This window comes from Chelonoidis abingdonii, chromosome 6, assembly GCF_003597395.2.
Source record: "Chelonoidis abingdonii isolate Lonesome George chromosome 6, CheloAbing_2.0, whole genome shotgun sequence".
NCBI classification, from domain to species: domain Eukaryota; kingdom Metazoa; phylum Chordata; order Testudines; family Testudinidae; genus Chelonoidis; species Chelonoidis abingdonii.
Genome location: NC_133774.1, coordinates 126329986 through 126335549, shown reverse-complemented (window position 1 = coordinate 126335549; position 5564 = coordinate 126329986). Strand labels below are relative to the sequence as shown.

General features: G+C 57.7%; 1 pseudogene; it reads left to right on the top strand.

The window, feature by feature from the left end:
• The window catches only part of LOC116823776 (S-adenosylmethionine synthase-like), a 37277-nt pseudogene extending 32011 nt beyond the window's left edge, over positions 1-5266 (top strand).
• The last annotated feature ends 298 nt before the right edge of the window (positions 5267-5564 follow it).

Below are 5564 nucleotides of genomic sequence, written 5' to 3'. Positions count from 1 at the left end.
TAACCCCCATATCCAGGGGCCTGACCCGTGGGGCCCCTAACCTCCATATTCAGGGGTGCAACCGTGGGGCCCTTAACCCCCATATCCAGGGGCCTGACCTGTGGGGCCCCTAACCTCCATATTCAGGGGTGCAACCATGGGGCCCTTAACCCCCATATCCAGGGGCCTAATCCATTGGGCCTCAACACTTACGCTGAGGTCCCTAACCCTGGGGCCCCCAACCCCCATATCCAGGGGCCCAACTCGTGGGGCCCCTAACTCTGGGGCCCCAAACCCTGGGGCCCTTAATGCCAATATCCAGGCGCTTAACTCGTGGGGCTCCTAACCCCTGGGGCCCCAAGCCCCCAGATCCAGTGGCTCCTAACCCCTGGGGCCCCTAGCCCCCATATCCAAGCCCAACTCGTGGGGCCCCTAACACTAACTCTGGGGACCTAAACCTCTGGGTCGTCTAACCCCATATCCAGGGACCCCCAAACCCTAGGGCCCCTAAACCCCATATCCAGGGGCCCAACCCGTGGGGCCCAACCCGTGGGGCCATTAGCCCTAAGTCTGGGGTCCCTAACACTGGGGCCCCTACCCCTCATGTCCAGAGGCCCAACCAAGGGGCCCCTAACCCTAACTCTGGGGCCCCTAACCCCTGGTTCCCCAAACCTCCATATCCAAGGGCCCAACCCGTGGGTCCCCTAACCCCTTGAGCCCCTAACCCCCATATTCAGGGGTCCGTAAGCCCTGGGGCCCAAACCCCCATATCCAGGGGCCCAGCCCGTAAGGACACTAACCCACATATCCAGCGGCCCAACCCGTGGGAACCCTAACTGTGGTGTCCCTAACCCAGGGGCCCCTAACCCCCATATCCAGGGTCCCCCAACCCCTGCGGCCCGTAACCCCCATATCCAGGGGTCCAACCTGTGGGGACCCTAACCCTAACTTTAGGGTCCCTTACCCTGGGGCCCCTAACCCCCATATCCAGGGACCAACCCCTGGGGCCCCTAACCCCCATATCCAGGGGCCCAACACGTGGGGATGCTAACCCTGATTCTGGGGGGCCCAACCTGTGGGGCCCCTAAGCCCCATATTCAGGGGCCCCTAAGCCCCATATCCAGGGCCCAAGCCGTGGAGCCCCTAACCCTACCTTTGGGGTCCCTAATTCTGGGTCCCCTAACCCTCATATCCAGGGGCCCAACCCATGGGGCCCCTAACCCTAAATCTGGGGCCCTTAACCCCCATATTCAGGAGCCCCCAATGCCTATGGCAGAAAACCTCCATATTCAGGGACCCCTATCCTCTTTGGCCCCTATCCCCCATATCCAGAGGCCCATGCCGTGGAGCCCATAACCCTAACTCTGGGGTCCCTAACCAACGGCCCCCTAATCCCCATATCCTGTGGCCCCTAATCCCCATATTCTGGGGCCCCTAATCCCTGGGGCCCCTAATCCCCATATCCAGTGGCCCAAACCCTGGGGCCCCTAACCCTAATTCTGGTGCACCAAACCCCATATCCAGGGGCCCAACCCATGGCACCCCAACCTTAACTCTGGGGCCCTAACACCTGGGGCCCCTAACCCCCATATCCACAGGCATCTACCCCCTGGGGCCCCTAAGCCCCATCTGCAGGGGCTCAACTTGTGGGGCTCCTAATCCTTACTCTGAAGTCCCTAACCCAGGGGACACTAACCCCCCATATCCAGGAGCCCTACCCGTGGGGCCCCTAACCATAGCTCCAGGAGCCCTACCCATGGGACCCCTAACCATAGCTCCAGGGGCCTGACCCATGGGACCCCTAACCATAGCTCCAGGGGCTTTAACCCTGGGGCCCTTAACCCTTCCTCCATGGACCTTAACCCTGGTGCCCCTAACCCTAGCTCCAGGGGCCCTAATCCTTTGGCCCCAAACCATATCTCCAGGGGCCCGACCCATAGAGCTCCTAACCCTAGCTCCAGGGGCCCTAATCCTTTGGCCCCAAACCATATCTCCAGGGGCCAGACCCATGGGGCCCCTAACCCTTGCTCCAGCGGCCCTAACCCTGGGGCCCCTAACCCTTGCTCCAGCAGCCCTAACCCTGGGGCACCTAAACTTAGGTCCAGGGGCCTGACATTTGGGGGCTCAAACCTAGGCTCCAGGGGCCTGACCCGTGCGGCCCTTAACACTAGCTTCAGGGGNCCCAAACCATATCTCCAGGGGCCCGACCCATAGAGCTCCTAACCCTAGCTCCAGGGGCCCTAATCCTTTGGCCCCAAACCATATCTCCAGGGGCCAGACCCATGGGGCCCCTAACCCTTGCTCCAGCGGCCCTAACCCTGGGGCCCCTAACCCTTGCTCCAGCAGCCCTAACCCTGGGGCACCTAAACTTAGGTCCAGGGGCCTGACATTTGGGGGCTCAAACCTAGGCTCCAGGGGCCTGACCCGTGCGGCCCTTAACACTAGCTTCAGGGGCCCTAATCCTGTTGCCCCAACATTAACTCCATGGGACCTAACCCTAGCTCCAGGGGCCCGACCCATGGAACCCCTAACCCTAGCTCCTGGGACATTAACCCTAGGGCCCCTAACCCTTGTTCCATGGGTCCTAATCCTTGCGCCCCAAACCTTAGCTCCAGGGGCCCGACCTATGGGGTACTTAACCCTATCTCCAGGGGTCTGACCCGTGGGGCCCTTAACCCTAGTTCCAGGGGCCCTATCCCTTGGGCCCCTAACGCTAGCTCCAGGGTTCCGACCCGTGGGGCCCCTAACCCTAGATTCAGGTGCCTGATCTGTGGGACCCCTACCTCTAGCTCCAGGGGCCTTAACCCTGAGGCCCCAAACCTTAGTTCCAGGTGTGCGACCCGTGGGGTCCCCATCCCAGCACCAGGGTCCCTAATCCTGGAGCCCCTAACCCTAGCTCCAGGGGTCCGATCCCTGGGGCCCCTAACCCCCATATCCAAGAGCCCAAATCGTGGGGCCCCTAACCCTAACTTTGGGTTCCCTGACTCTGGGTCCCCTAACCCCCATATCCAGGGGCCCAACCCGTGGGGCCCCTAACCTTAACCCCTGGGGCCCCTAACCCCCATATCCAGGGGCTCTTAACCCCTGGGGACCCTAATCCCCATATTCAGGGGCCCAACACGTGAGGCCCCAACCCTTACTCTGGTGTCCCTGATCCAGGGGCCCCTAACCCCCTGATCCAGGGGTCCCTAACCCTGGGTCTCCTAACCCTAGCTCCGGGGGCCCAACCAGTGGGGTCCCCTAACCCTAGCTTCAGGGGCCCTAACCCTGTGGCCCCTATCCTTAGCTCTGCGGCCCAACCCGTCGTGCCCCTAACCCTAGCTACAGGAGCCTGACCAGTGGGGCCCCTAACCCTACCCCCATGGACCGTTACCTTGGAGCCCCTAACCTTAGCTCCAGGGGCCTTAACCCTGGGGCCCCTAACCATAGCATCAGGGGCCTGAACCCTGGGAACCCTAAACTTACCTCTAGGGGGCCAGACCCATGGGGTTCCTAAACTTACCTCTAGGGGCTAGACCCATGGGGTTCCTAACCCTACCCCCAAGGACCCAACCCTTGGGGCCCCTAACCCTAGCTCCACCGTCCCTAACCATGGGACTCCAAACCTTAGCTCGAGGGGGCCAACCCGTGGGGCCCCTCCTCCTAGCTCCAGGGACCTTAACCCTGGGGCCCCTAACCCTAGCTCCAGGGGCCTAACCCTCAGGCCCCTAATCTAAGCTCTGGGTCTGACCCGTGAGGACCTAAAACTTAGCTCCAGATTCCTTAACCCATGGGGCCCCTAACCCTAGATCCAGGGGCCTGACCCATGGGGCCCCTAACCCTAGATCCAGGGGACCAACCTGTTAGATCCCCTACCATAGCTCCAGAGGCTTTAACCCTGGGGCCCCTAACCCTTCTCCCAGGGACCTTAACCCTGGGGCCCCTAACCCTATCTCCAGGGGCACCAAACCTGTGCTAATGCTCAAGAGAAATCCGCTTTCATAGTGGAATCGGGCCTGTATGAGTTCAAGGTGTTGCCCTTTGGGATGCGTAATTCAGGGGCTACTTTCATGAGACTTATAAACGAGGTCCTACGAGGATTAGAATCTTTTGCCAGGGCCTACATAGACGACCTGGTCATCTTCAGCAGTTCGTGGCAAGATCACCTTAACCACATAGGGATTGTGCTGCACCGGCTCAGGGAGGCCAATCTAACTGTGAAGGTTTCTAAATGCAGAATGGGAGCTGCTGAGGTAACCTACCTGGGGCACAGGGTGGGCAATGGGCGACTGCGCCTGAGCCTTCAAAGGTGAAGGCCATTAAGAACTGGCTTATCCCTAGAACTAAGAAGCAGGTCCAATCGTTCATTGGTCTGGCCAACTATTACAGGAGGTTTGTTCAGGGATTCAGTGACATTGTTGCTCCCATCACAGACCTGACGAAAAAGGAAAAACCAGACCGGGTGCAATGGACCCCGATGACTAATGACTGACTCCAAACCTGTGTAGCATCCTATTTAATATATTCGCTAATAAAATATGACTGGGTCTGAAGGCTTGGCTTTGGGATCGAGAGAACCTTTTTTTTCTTTTAGTGGGGTGTTGGTTTTCATAACCATTCATCCCCTGGGAAGAGGGGAAAAGGGAGGGGGGGAAAGGAGGGGACGTGTGGGACTGGTGGTGATCCCAGTTCAATCACCACCATCCACAACATTCCTGCGGATGATGGTTATGAAAACCACAGCCCCAGGTAAAGAAAGGTTCGCTCGATCCCAAATGGCTACCAAAAGCCCCAGACCTCAGGGTCAATTCAATATGTTATTAGGAATATTTAAATAAAGGAATGATGACACAGAGTTTGCGTGTTCAGTCATTAGTCATCGGGGGCAACACCATAGAGTTATGGGGGACGCTTGGTATTAGGTTATGGGTTAGCATATTAGACATACAGTTGCTGTAATTGGTCCCAATGCGGGGGATGTACGAGTGCGGTGGGGTCAAAAGTATAGTTAGAGGAGCAGTGAGGGTACAATCGCTCATCTATATGGGGTTACCATTAGTCATGATTTAGAGCCAAGGGGGGGGGAAGCGGTAAGTGGGGGACAAGGTGGACCCTCACGAGTGGAATCCAGATCGGTGGGTTCAGGACTCAGGGGAGGTAGTTTAGTGGGGGTCTGTAAGGGTTTCCCTCCCCCCCATGGGTGCGCTTGGAAGCCACATCGCTCACTCCTAGTAACTGAGCGGTGGCCAGGGTGATGTGTTATTACCATCAGATCTTACCACAAATCAACGCTGTTGCCAATCTTTAGAATCTAAATGTAAAGGTTTATTCATATAAAGGAAAAAGATTAGAAGTGAGAGCTGACTAATTGATGGTAAACTGATCAATTACATTACGTAATGCAACGTCCTTAGTTCAGGCTTGTAATCAGTGGTCGAAGTAACTGCAGGATTTATCAGTCTCTGGGAGACATCCCCAGCTGGATGGCGTCATCCAGCTCCTTTGTTGCAGAGTTCCGCTTGTAGCAGCAGTACCCTCCAGAAGGTACGAAGCAGGATTGAAGACAAAATGGAGATGAGGCCTTTCGCTGATATATAGAGACTTTT